This window comes from Pecten maximus, chromosome 9 (genome assembly GCF_902652985.1).
Source record: "Pecten maximus chromosome 9, xPecMax1.1, whole genome shotgun sequence".
Lineage (NCBI taxonomy): Eukaryota > Metazoa > Mollusca > Bivalvia > Pectinida > Pectinidae > Pecten > Pecten maximus.
Genome location: NC_047023.1, coordinates 27,671,486 through 27,686,661, shown reverse-complemented (window position 1 = coordinate 27,686,661; position 15,176 = coordinate 27,671,486). Strand labels below are relative to the sequence as shown.

The window sequence follows — 15,176 nt, the reverse complement described above, 5'->3', positions numbered from 1 at the left end:
ATTACCAATATTCTGCATGGATCTATTTTTAGATTGTAATTAGCAATCAAAGCAATAGATAGCACTAGTACTGTTATGGTAATTATTCAAACATGACATACGGTAATCAGATAACTATACAAGATAAAATTATTTTAAATACATTTTTTAGCATAAATGTACCCTGAATTGTAACAAAGACAATGATTTCAGAAAAAGGATAATAGACTGCTAAAGTTTACCTGGAAGGTGACCTCCCCTAGCATTAGATACTATCCGTTCATCACACCATTCCGTATTGGTCAATTTACTGGTAGGTATAATCTCCATTGCCCGAGTGGATTTAATTTGGTTTTAATCTGGAAAAGAAATAAACATATGATACAAACAATTCAGCCAGCTGTATATAACATAGGTATAAATATAAATGTGACAAAGGGTGTTTGATTTATATATTTGATTTATAACCAAGTCTTATTGCTATAGTTATATAGTTGATATACACACCACAAACACACAATCTTCAAACCCCAGGTCTGTGCCAACAAAACCTAACACTCTACAGTAAAAGGTCTTCTGCCAACATACTTCAACTTCAGGAGTGTTTCTGAAGTGTACAGCGAAGTAAATAAAATATCGCTTTTTAGCAACACTGATCAAACATTATATCGGGACTTATCTAGGTCAAAATTACATCTGCTTAACCATTTCATTGTACAACAACAATTAACACTAATTAGTTGACACAAATTGCCTCTAATGAATCTGTAAACTACTGGATCCAAAATCTTCCTTATCAGCAGGATAAACATTTACTTCCTAGATCTGTTATCAAAGGTGATGACGTTGTCCTCGTGGAGGTGTCACGATAGTACGTACAGTCTAGAGAACTTCACACTGTTTTGGTCAAACACAATCTTACCCTTTAATTCTCACCCCCTCAGGAGAAATAATGTATTTTTTATTTCACCTTTCATTATTATGGGCTGGTTTCTACAATATATGACAAATACATTCAATTTAGGTAGGAAACATTCACTCCCTCGCCTCCTACTCACAAAAACACATACACCTCGATGAAAAGAGTATGCATACTCGTACATAATACCAGTACTAGAAAACTTCCATTAAGTCAGGGACAAGTGTACAGATTCACACCCAATTAATGGTAATTATTGTTTAACTAACAATAACCTACAGGTAGATTCCATCTATAATCCTCAAATACACGCGTGCCAGTGATTACACAACTTTACAGGTATGTACAGGTAATTAATTACAACAAATACCATTTCACTTACAGTCTTTACATTGCAGTCTAATGAAAACTTCTACACAATGAAAAATTTAACTCAAGAGATTGTCAATTCAAATCTCAATTCAAATCTCCGAATAGCTGACAGCCAATTACATCTGACAGAAATCAGGAGCTCATTAACTTCACTTCACCTACAGCAGTTACCTGAGCCATTGCTAATACAATTTTGGCTTACACTTTCAAAAAAAAAAAAAAGGTGGAACTCCTGAACCCAGGTTTCCAAACAGTATATTATATGTTCTTCCACAGCTGGGTGGCGACATTTTTCAGCTTTTAAGGCAGCTGTCCATCATCATGCATGGCACAGTTTATTTAATCAAGTAATTTAATATTGAAGCATTGCCCCATTGTGGCAGAAGTTGAACTGGAATGGAACAGTCATCAGTTACCATGCTGATTTGAGCATCCTACTAGAGTTTAGTAGTCCTTTAATTTGTTCAAGTCTTCATGTTAATCTCTTGCATTTCTATTGTTCTTGCTATTTTTGGCTGCAACTAATATTATCTACATAAAGTAATGTACCTGAAATCTCCGGTAGTTGCATGGGAGGCATGAGTTCAAAAGTTCTTCACCGTGTAGATCTGTCTATGAGTTCAGAAGTCTCCTAAAGAGTCTGATTTGGGAAGTTCTTCATTGGTTAGAATATACCCATCTGAGTTCAGAAGCTCTTCGTTCGTTAGAACATCTATCTAAGAATTAACAGTCCAGCCTCAGTCAGAACATCAGTTGGAGAGTTCAAATGTCCCCTGTCTGTCAGAACATCTGTCTAAGAGTTCAAAAGTTCTTCGATCAGCTTCAGTCAGAACATCCCTCTAAAGTCCCACTTTGGTTCACTTGTCATTGGTTCCCTGTTGATTGGATTATCCATCTAAGAGTTAGAAGTCCCCATCATTGGTTGGATTATCCAACTATTCACCCCTAAAGACATATTTGAACTCTTCCAATTTAAACATTGGAATAGTTCATTATGACACTTCAGGGGTGAATGAGTACCCCAATGTTGCTTGCATTATCCATTCCTATCATTGGTGTTAATGGTGGATCCAACATTTAGAAGTCCCTGTTGTTTTTAAATTGTCCATCTAGGATTCCTGAGTATCTTAATTTGGTAAGCGCATCTGAATGTTCACTGGTCTTCATTTAGAACACCAGTTTAAGACTTCAGATGTCATGGTCTCCATTTAGAACACCAGTCTAAGACTTTAGATGTCATGGTCACCATTTAGAACACAAGTGTAAGACTTTAGATGTAATGGTCTCCATTTAGAACACCAGTGTAAGACTTTAGATGTAATGGTCACCATTTAGAACACCAGTCTAAGACTTCAGATGTCATGGTCTCCATTTAGAACACCAGTGTAAGACTTTAGATGTCATGGTCATCATTTAGAACACCAGTGTAAGACTATATGTCATGGTCACCATTTAGAACACCAGTGTAAGACTTTAGATGTCATGGTCACCATTTAGAACACCAGTGTAAGACTTCAGATGTCATGGTCACCATTTGGAACACCAGTGTAAGACTTTAGATGTCATGGTCTCCATTTAGAACACCAGTGTAAGACTTTAGATGTCATGGTCACCATTTAGAACACCAGTGTAAGACTTCAGATGTCATGGTCACCATTTAGAACACCAGTGTAAGACTTCAGATGTCATGGTCACCATTTAGAACACCAGTCTAAGACTTCAGATGTCATGGTCTCCATTTAGAACACCAGTGTAAGACTTCAGATGTCATGGTCACCATTTAGAACACCAGTGTAAGACTTCAGATGTCATGGTCACCATTTAGAACACCAGTGTAAGACTTTAGATGTCATGGTCATCATTTAGAACACCAGTGTAAGACTTCAGATGTCATGGTCTCCATTTAGAACACCAGTGTAAGACTTTAGATGTCATGGTCACCATTTAGAACACCAGTGTAAGACTTTAGATGTCATGAGTGTGAATTCCAGCCTGGATGTTGCAATTTTCATCCCGTTACATTATCCTCACAAATGTTTCACCTACCTGCTTCCTGTTCTACACATCACCTGTAATAACCCGAAAGGCTGCCATCCATTGACAACATAATCAGCTGTTTATAGAACCTGAATTCGTGCATCCTGGATTCGTGCATCCATTTGTAATAAACCAGATATGTCATGGCATAAAAGTGCACTAATTATTGTTTACCTAACTTCGGTTTGTTCTTGACTTTGCTGGCATTAATCTATCCTTGTCTGTCCTTGAATTTGTGACCTGGATATCTTTTTTAAGATTTTGTTTGTTTTGTTCTTGTTTAACATAAACCTTGTTTGCGAGTGATCATGCCAGATTTTGACAATATTTACCTTTGACCATGACAGCATAAAGGTTTTTACTGATTCAATAAATATCACGCCTGTAAGTGCTTCCTAACATATATAATATTGTTTTCTAACACCTTTGCATGCGAGATACATTTGTCCCAAGTGGAACACTCATATGGGATATCTCTATCACACATACAATGTAGTTGCATCGAGTGACCTCAAGTCCGGGACAACTTTTTAACTGTGTGATGTCACTGGGAAAACCCTTCTGTTTGTTTAGTATGTACAATAACTTTCACAAATGCACTGTATCGTTAATATGTGTCATTAATATTTGAACAAATTATTAATTGTGATCATTGACCTATAAATTCAGTCATATTGTTACTGTGTGTCGAGAACTTATTTTTTACGGAGGAAGACTAGATACTTTTCGCTGTGCAAGCAAACATAGGCGGAGGAATATTACGTGATGTCAAAGTTTGACAGTCAGGTATTTTTTGTGGTATACCAGAGAGGTATATACCATACTTTTTTCTGATCTTTCCAAATATGTAATTGGTTTTATTGTCGGTCACCGAGAAAAAATTCAAAGTTTCTATAATAATTAATTTTTCTTTGTTTTCATGGTAAATACTCAAATGTGCTTGGTCGAAAAATTCTTTTCATTCTTCTATGAAAGAAATTCCGAGATTGGCGCGAAAAATGTGACGTCACATGCAATACAATTGACGTTGCGTATTAATTTGAGAAAAAGAATCCCATTTAAAACCAGTAAAATTGTACATAAAACATGTTTTAGATTAGAAAATCATTTTCAAAAATTAATTATAAGCGTTGATGTCAATTATTTTTTAGTTTCATCGGGGTATGAAACAAATTTTGTTTGCAAACTTCTGCAAGAATCCGCTATGCGGATTCATACAGTTTGCAAACAAAATTTGTTTCATACCCCGATGAAACTAAAAAAAAATGACATCAATGCTTAATAGTTTCGCCATGTTGAATCGATTTCCCTATGCATTTCAAGAAAAGGGTGTGAGAAAAATAGTCCATCATATGTTAAGTATGTGGGATAGGGAAATTCTACCCTCGGGTGAAGAATTTGGGGTCAGAACTGAGGCAAGATACCTACATATGATGGACTCTATTAGTTATGCTGGGATATTGTGATAAAGTATGATCATGCCTACATCCCTATCAATTACAACATACGTGCACAGCGAAACTGGACTAGACTTAGCCTTAAAAAAATAATACATGTGTTTCCACTAATTACATAACCAAAGAAAATAAGGAAGGTAGGTAGGGAAATAAACAGTTTTATAGGGTTAGCAGAAACACAGGTTTATTTTAAGGCCATAACACTGGTGGCCATGTTACAACCTCAAATTGCCAGATACTCCATCTAGAGTTCAGAGGTCCTGTGCTTCAGTCTTGGGCAGGCCATTGCATTTTCCCCTCCTGTTATGTGTGGTATCCAACTAAGTATGCCCATAAAAAGGTGGTATAGGGTCTCATGTGTGTGTCTTTAGGCTAAAAGACTTTTTTGAAGGACTAGGTAGCAGAACTAGAATTGTCGAACACAGATTTCCAAGCTGAAGTGGTCAGATTATCTGCCTAGAGATCAGAAGTCCTGGGTTCGAGTCCCAGTCTGGTCATTACATTCTCCTATACTAGATGTACCAGTAAGCCATCATTCTAGGTATTTGTTTTATTACTGTGGCTCATTATACCTAACATTTAATATTCAATAATGAAGAAATGTGAAATCCAAGCAAAAATCACGGAGTTAAAAATGTATACAATATCAGGGTCGGCTTTACATACACTAAACATTGACTTAAATATTATGTTCAGTACCTGTGTACTGAAATATTTCAACCCATCACCACCCAATTACTTTTAATACCACAACATTAGAAATATACATGTACACAACTTTATACCTGGCCTGGGATTAGTGAAAACTTTGGCCTCTCTGATTGGACTGAACCGTTAGACAATACAAATCCTACACACGCGACGACGCCACCACTGACCACCTGTGTATCTACACACGCGACGACGCCACCACTGACCACCTGTGTATCTACACACGCGACGACGCCACCACTGACCACCTGTGTATCTACACACGCGACGACGCCACCACTGACCACCTGTGTATCTACACACGCGACGACGCCACCACTGACCACCTGTGTATCTACACACGTGACGACGCCACCACTGACCACCTGTGTAATCGGATGGAAAGGCACCCAGACATTACCCCCCCAAAGCAGTATAGATTTTCTTGGTATCAACTCTTATCATGAACATCCTATATAAACATTTGATGAGCTAAATCATATATCAAACAGGAATAACTGTTTATGGCTAATTCAAAACTAACAATGAGTCTTTCTCAACTCTCCTCATTCAGTCAACACAGCAAATCCATTAGCTTATACAAGTCATGAGATTCTAAACCTTAAACTTTTTGAAATCTCTTTTTCATTATTCAGTCAATAGAAAAAAATTAATTCAATAGCTTATAAGGCATCCATATCTGCCAGACATACTTTAATCGTAAGCGGAGAGAAGTCATCCCAAATTCCTACGTCAACCAAACACAAGTTGTATGGAGTTGAAAATAAAATCTGCCTTAACCCTATAACTGTTAATATCAAATATTTTTCAAAACTCCACGTGATATCCATTTAATTTCTACTCATTACATGTAATATCCTATTCAACCAATTTCAATAGTAAGAAGATTATCACAGACTCGCCTTATAGAATCATATTGCATAATTTTAGTCAACAGTAATATACTTATAATGTTAGACTGTACAGGCGCCATTGAAAATCACAGCAAGTCCATTTTATATTCAATAAATATACGGTTGGTTTTTTAACAAGATTTATATGACGTACAACAGAAAACTAGAACTGTAAGTTCGTATAACTTACACCTAATTTATCTACCAGGGTAGAATATTGTAAGTAACCAATAGTTCTCTGTCTTCAGACAAACTTTGGCATCAAAACTGAATTAAGACTGAAAATTGATCTGTTCCATGGACCAATTTTAATATGACACTTTCCAATAAGTTCAACATTTCACAGCTTAATGGTGAAGTGGTATACCTTCCCAGTGAGTGACTAGTAAATGGTAATGTGATCAAAGTCTTTAATCACTAAAGTCACCCAGCATGCTGCATATTGTAGATTGATATGGTATAACTCTTTACTTGTGAGACTTCCCCTTTCACAATAATTGTATGGCATCACAGAACACATTGACATCACAGTAATGATCCCACAGTGATTTTAAGTCAACAATTCAATCACATCACATCCACAATGTCTTGCATTGAGAAGGTCGCAGGGTAAGAAAATTAAAGCCTTAAGATTGTCAACTTAAAAATCTTCCCTCTCAGGTTGACATCCCCCTTTCTCTTACCCTGGACAGGGATAGCCACAATTTTACCTGTGTGAGATTTTCTTATCTCAACCCAGGGTTGCGACAAGCTACTCATGCTCTTTGCATGTTCTCAACAATTGTATGACATCACGGCAACAATACCATGTCTTGACATAGTGATGGGAACCGGATGATGTTTTTGTAATCGATTAATCGGAACAATGGGATGATCTCTTCCAACCAATCGATTATAATCAGATTTTGTTACCTGATGGTAAATTTTGTGAAAACTATTCTTAGGTTACAATAAAAAGGGTCTATACAACATCCATGAACTGTTTGTTATATCAAGAAAAGACCATCTTTAATTTTTTTGAACCCAAAGTACATAATGCCAAAACAGGATGATTGTGTAAATCATCCATGCTACCGTTTGTACAGTTTAGGTCAGCGAGATGCTTAAATGCTATAAGCATCTATGGAACCCGGGGGCCATCCCCTAATGAGTAATGAAGAAACGGAACGTCTAAGAACGATTTTGGAATACGGTAAAATTAATTCAGGTTGAAATTTCACTGATCGAATATGGTATTTTATGATGTCGCTAGAATTATTTCTAATCAATTAATTTTCTATTATAATCAATGAATGGCCCATCACTAACCTCACAGCAACCCTTGGGATAAGATTCTTAAGCTGCCAAACACTATATATATATACAGATCGTTATTTAAGTGAATAAGCGAAAGAAACTTTATCGAGACTGTATATCGGCAAAACTACACCAAACTACGAGTGACAGAGCGAAATATTACATATACATTTACATGCATTGACCAGTCTTTACACTGAACTGATGAGCAACAGAGAGGTGTTATAATAATTATATAATGTTGACAAATATTTACCAAACTTTGCACCAAAAATGACAACTCGCTTAATTCGAACACTCGGATAACTCGAAGTTTTCTTGTGGTCCCGTCGAGTTTGAGTTAACGAAAATCCACTATATAAGCAAGTCTTGTGTTTGGTACCTTAAGAATCTTCCCCCTTGGGTTGGAATTCCCCTATCTCGAACCCAAGGAGGTGAACGTTTTTATTATTCTTTTCTTGATCTGTACTGCTGTACCTTTAGTCTCTTACACATGCATTACAGTTGATGTGATATATCATCCTACAATTTTGAAGGGTGAGAGAGTTGTCCTTCACATTAATTTGTTGCCCAAGGATGTTGAAAGGCTTGTTGTTGGATGCTGCAGCTCCCTACCCGTGTAGGTTTGTGTTTCTGGGGAAGCTGAGAAACAGACCTTTCTGTGGTTGTGTTCTTGGGCAAGACACTAATGGCATGCAATGGGCCTCCCGTATGTTGTTCAGTTAGGTAGTCACCAACTACTACAAGGTAATTCCACCTCAAAATGACCCTGACTGTTCTTGGGGCAATAAACCCAGCAAACAGTTGATGTGATATCCTACAATTTTGTAGGGTGGGAGATTTGTCACTCACATTACAATTGTTTCCCAAGGATGTTGAAAGGCTCATGTTACTATGTTGACCCCATGTTGTCAAAAGCATCCACATTTTTTTCAAAAAAAAAAAAAAAAAAAAAATTAGTAAAGAAAAAAACTGAGAGAGAAAGAGATAGACAAAAGTCTATAATACATCCATATATTTTCGCCTTGCTACACCACTGTTTCAAGATTATACTTAGTGTACTCAGGTAACTTATTTACATATCTTAAGATACACCCTATAGTGATATATCGCTGTACCTGTTTATAGGTATCTAACGTGACAGTATTAACCAATATCAAATATTTCTTAATCAGATTTCGACTGCTTTATACCATATATAAATCACTTAAAAAATCATTACAGATTTGAAAATAGAGATGAATCGATATATCGAGTACTACGTAAACTTACAGAATTTACAGCCATGTTAGAAATATGAACTTAATCTTCTAGCGTCTAGTAAGTCAATTACGTATCGAATGATACCATCATAATTACAAGTTAGAATTTCAGGGTCAGTGTAATTAAAGACATTCGATATCCATTCAAAGAATTTCATGTTTAACTGTCACAGTTTCCCAATTTCAGTGACAAATGTTTACCATACACGTACGGACTACACTCCATGGACCACTTAAAGCTGGTGTTTTCTTTGACAGAATTAAATAAGGGAACAGGTTTTTCATGAACGCATTGTTAGCTTCGAATATCAGGTAAACTTAACTGTATAAATCCAAAAACAATACTTAAAAGCTTAAGACTAAAACTATGGCCTAATTACACACAATGTTGTTTGTGTCCTCATCCTATTTTTTTGTGTTTTAACACCTCAACTTTTTGATGCAATTTTTAAGGAAGCACTATTTGTTATGATCACCCATCTACAAAAATATTTTCAATCCATTTTTTTTACCCACCTATCATAATTTTTTTCAAATCTTTAAATCAAAGATTTAAAAAAAATTATAATAGGTGCAGAGTAAATCAAAGTACTGGAAGTACTGTAAACGAACATTATTGTTTAATGCAAAATCAGTAATCTTCTAAGTTTAAAGTCGATAAATTTACTGATATTGGTTTAGGAATTAATTGCAAATTATTTGAAATGTTTGCAGCTGTTCTGATATGATTGAACACATGCATATTTCTGTAAGGTCCTGATTGAAATTGGAAGTTTATTGATCTATCTTGGATGGATGAAAATAAAATATGTCTTCTTTCTTTCGGGAAGCCATCATCAGTTATAATACAGCCAGGACTCTGTGACCTTATTGATGCCAACTTCTAATATGCACTAAATTTAGGCTAGTTCCATCGTTAGTTTAGCATATTTCAACTTAATATGATGAAACACACATAAAGAACTACTGAAAACCAAAACCAGAGCTGCTAATCAAGGCCCGGATTAGGAATGTATCCTATTGAAACTGTACTCAAGCATGTATGGTACTTCAAAACAAAAAACTTGACTCCTTTTGTTCAGGAATCATTTGATGTTAATAAATCTTTATATGAGAAGATATACTTCTGGTATAATTACAGCATTGTACACAATTTGATAAAGAATAACAACCATATAAAGACTATCTTCATCAAATAATTCAGCAAACAGGAAAAGAAAACTTCAAGCTTCATTTTCAACTTCAAACTGATAAAGGTTACAGTCCATTCGATGGGATGACACATTCCCTATTTATTGTCCCTTTCCAATGTTGACCATCCAATCATAGTGAACCACACACAGTTCAGCAATGTAATTGCACAAATCACATCTTTTATGTGGAGAGAACAGTTTTCGGGGTGTTATAAGATTCCATAACTGTATGCAAATTTGTGAATCATTCCATATCTATATCTATATCTATATATATACCGTTCGTGTATGTATTTACACATATCAAAATTGGAATGACACAGGAGATTTGCAAGTTTAAGTTCACCATCAGTCATGGGAGGTTTACGTAAAATGTTATATTTACCGGGGTAATTAGTAATTTTGATTATATATTTATCAAGCTCTATTCTGTACTTTCTACCAGTGCTTATATTAGAGAATGGACACAATTATATGTTCTCCAATGTCAAAATTAATCATATGTAAAATATTAGGGGTTTATTTGACCGAGACGTATTTAAAATGTTTGTAATCATTCGCCATTCGAGGCCTGATTGCCGTCATATTTGAATTACCAAAATAGACCTGAAAGCAATATTTTAAAAAAGAGAATGATCTGTGACTTGAATATTTCATAAAAATAATTTAATACATCGTTTATTCACTTCATTCAGATCTTCAGACACCACATAATTTGTGAAGTCATATATAGAAATATATGAACCATTTTGTTATTGATTAATACAATGTAGTTCACACAAGTAAGCACTAGATGTAAGCAGTAAGTATATGTACCGCTATCTACTGGCATGACTTTGAGTACAGTAGACTACACTCGCTTTGTGGATATTGACAGGATAACATATATTTACATACTAATTCAATTTTAGAATTGTAACTGAAATCTTGTAACAGCATGGCACAAATAGTCATCTGAACATTTGTTGTATATTGAAAAAATATTTAAGGTAAATATCAACTCATTTGCTTGACTTAAATTTTCAGTTTATCAATTCATCGATTACTCTGTGTTTGAAGTATGGTGTAGTGAGAATTTCAAGTCTTGATTATGACTTGATGAAAATTCTAAATTAACAAATTATTAAAATGAATTTGTTTGAAAAATAACACAAGTTCCACAGCAATATTATATAGAGTATCAATCACAATATATCAGAAGTTATCAAACTACAGATAACAATTAACGACTGAATATCAAATTAAGTGAATATCACAAGTATTTTTGCATTTGTTTTTAGATAATCCGGATTTCCGTCTTTAAAAAAAAAATACCTAGTAGACGTAGTGCATAGTAAACGTAGCCATGTAACAGCTGATTTTAATCAGATATAACTTAACATGAACTTAACACCGTCACAGAAGTTCGTCGCAATCGAAAATTTGGTCGTGAATTCGGTATTTTGCAAATTATTTCAAAATACTTTCAGGTAAAAGAAAACAAAAATTCTCGTAAAAATATCGATTTTGGGTCGACTATCGGCCATTTCGGTAATTCAACTCCAACGACAATCGGGCCGCGATTCGCAAATGAATAATTTATTTAAAATTCGGTCAAATAAACCTCTAATATTTTATATATGATACAATCAGGCATTGCAGAACATATATTTTGGTCAATCCTCTGAAAATAATGCCAATTTATATTATAATTAAGCCCGATTTTTCTTCGTTTCGGTATTTCCAAGTCTGCTTCACGTGTGGTCCGTTTCAGTAAATATTCTCGTCTTTGCCGAAATAAAAACAAGCTATATAATTGTTCATTTTAAACATGACAACAACTGCCAACCACACGTATCCAAAAATGTTATTGTTGATATCATCTGAATATTGCCGTAGTTATCTGTCACTTCGATTGTAAACCCCATGCCAAAGTGAAGGAAGAATCGACCAATCAAATTGGTTTATTTTTGATTTCCGTAAATCTTGCAGTTACCTCCCTTACAACAGTAAATACGTTCCAAGTATCGCCTACAACAAGCAATCCCGTGCACATGATTTATTGGGTCATTTTCGTCAAAGGAAAATGGTATATGGAAATCGATGACAATTTTAACGCTATGACCAGTCACCCTGACCACAAATGCCACCTAATTGTAAGCCTATACATATGTACAGTTCTTTCTCGCAAACACGTACAGTAACTACAGTATAGTATGATACAATGTATCGTCTCGTATGCCGTCATTGATATATTTCTTTCTCTAAATTATAGAAATACACACCTAGTTGATAATGATGTAACATTCTAGAATATATATATTACACATTTAAGTAAATCGCGGACAAATTTGCAGACCTATGCTATAATGTCAGCCGTTTTGGATAGAACACAGAAGAGCAAAACTTTCTAAACATCCGGAGACGAATGCGCCTGCGCAATAGTTGTTTACATAAATATATTGACCTGGACCGGAGTTATTCGCAAAGTTCAGGTTCATTTAGTCTTCTCATTTCGCTAGCGTTATGCATTTCTCAAATCGTATGCATCTTGAAAACACCTACTGAATACATTTCAACCTTTTCGGTAAAACTACTATATAAAACGAAGATGTTTTTGCAAGTAAATTATTTGAAGCGTAAGGCAATGGGGGCAGCCATATTTCATTGGAACAGACAGTAGATGGCGTATTGGTGAATGTGGCTACCATATATGGTTATATTTCTCAGTCCAGTTCTTGATCACAATAACCGAACATTAATGTTCGTTTAAAAATGGTTAAAGATTTGAAAAAAAATTATGATAGGTGGGTACAAAAAAATGGATTGAAAATATTTTTGTAAGGGTTATATAGATGGGTGATCATAATGGGATATTTTTTGCCAAACAGTGAAAAGTAAATTGTGTTTTTGTGTTAAAGACTTTAACACAAAAACCCAATTTACTTTTCACTGTTTGGCAAAAAATATTCCATTCTAGTAATTCCCACATAAAATTACGAAAAAATTACTGACCAGAGATGTTTGTGAAACATTGAATCTCCTGTTCTGATGAAAATCAAGCTGAACGGAAATTTAACAAAACCAGCAGTCTGTAGATTTTGGACTAAAAAACTTCAGTCCCAAACATGTCAGAAATATGACATAAATAAGTTACAAGAAATCAACTAGAATGCATGTCAAAGTCTTCAATAATCGATAACTCATTCGATAACTCAATTTCTATGTTCATATTTTACATTGATAGCCAATATTTTACATTCAGGTTAATATAAAAAATATTCATATCATAATCATTTTATATTGATATTGAACTTATGTATTTAATGATTGTAGATCTATATAATGATTTGTGAATATACATGTACATGATGTTTATACATTCATCATTTCATAAAGGTGGAAAATATCAGTGGAAAATATATGTTGGGAAATTTTGAATTGTTGTGTGTAAGTTTCAGGTATGTACACATACAAATATATTGATGTGAAAGCATCCACACAAAAGACAGATTTTGATCTGACCAGCTTACCTAGGCCTCTAAGCTTTTCCCACCTCTCCAAATATATACCGTAATTCTACATAACAGTCCTCAGGATTTTTAAAATCAATAAAATGAAAATATTTGCCACATCTTATTTTCACTGAGTCAATGAGAAAATGTACACATTGCTCGACTGTAGTAAAAGTTTGCGGGGTCCCTCAGCTGAATAGTTGTGTAAGGAAAACCCTTCTCCCAAGTCTTTTATACTATAAAATCCATATTGATTCATGAATGTATGTGTGCTGGTTTTGTAAAACTGAATTTTATCAACCCCTTAGAGAAGTAACTGGTAGATTGATTTTTACCTATATTACCATAACTGTGGCTACTATATTATTTGCATATAATTTAACAGCATTTTAGTTTCACCTGGAAGATAAAAAATTAGCACACACCTAGATATATACGTATGGACTGTGGATCTATAAGGCATTCACTAACTTAGCATATCGACTGTAACTCTTGACAAAAGCCGCAAGACACTGCGGAACATCAATATTTATTGAACTCCTCGAGTGAGACAGGTAACTCAAGTCTACGTATACATATGTAACTGTTTCCTTTGCTACTTTACATATAAACATAACTTTTTACCATACAGGTAATGGAACGGGAACTAAAATTACCAGGTACGATGTTTTTATCAAGACAATTTGTGACATGCTATCATTTACAATTTAGTTATTCACAGAGGCCGGGGATACATTCTAAATATCAAATTTACATTTTCCATGCATATATTTAAAGAAATATCGTTGAATTCAACATGATCTTTTTTATATTAAAGACCCAATTTATAGAGTCAACATAACACAGTATTACAAATTATAAGATGACAATGATTTTTAACATCTGTTACGAGGAACTTACCTGCGAGTCGGCCAAACTCTGCCATTATCTTGTAAATAATAATATACACCTCCACATACTATCGTAATATTGAAGGCTGATTTTTAATCCAAGTAGGTATACCAATAAATCGAAAAGAACTGATTCAGTCACATGTAGATTAAACTGTATCTCCTGAAATCAAATATGATATCCTTTAATGATTACCCCCTCCTTACGCCAAACAGATTGGCTATGTCTGGGAATCATATGAAAAATCAATTACTACATTATCTGAATATGGGTAACTATTGCACTAGTAACCAGCGGGCCGGTAAATTTAGAGCCTTTATCGGGAGAGTGAAGTCTTTGTACTGTGATTAGAGCTGGCCGTGTATGTGTTACAGGATTTACTGGTCTGCCGCTATGTTTAGACCACTTAATACTGATCAATTGCCAATCTGTCACTCAGGACAGGTAAAAACTCACAGGTGAGCAAATTATTACTATAGGAATCACTACAGCAATAAACAAAATGAAAATTTCACAAACAAGCAATTCAAGCCTGTCTTGTATACCCTAATCTGATTCTGACCTCTCTGCTTATAGAGCTTAATGCTGAAGTATAGCAAATTTACCTACATAAGGACTACCTATGACATCACATTTGATACATACCAGGTGTAAAAGTCTATCTTCCCAAAG

At 34.8% G+C, this 15,176-nt stretch overlaps 1 protein-coding gene across 5 annotated transcripts in view; it reads right to left on the bottom strand.

Annotated features, from left to right (window-relative positions):
- LOC117334342 overlaps nt 1-15,176 on the bottom strand; it is a 137,704-nt gene extending 122,528 nt beyond the window's left edge. For 3 of the 5 annotated variants that reach the window (XM_033893897.1, XM_033893900.1, XM_033893901.1), the window contains exons 1-2: nt 14,514-14,840; nt 222-338 (exon numbers count right to left, since the gene is read on the bottom strand). The gene's annotated coding sequence lies outside the window, so the exon portion shown is untranslated. Of the gene's footprint in view, nt 1-221; nt 339-14,513; nt 14,841-15,149 lie in introns of those variants that run through there. The other 2 variants (XM_033893898.1, XM_033893899.1) reach the window with 2 other exon arrangements.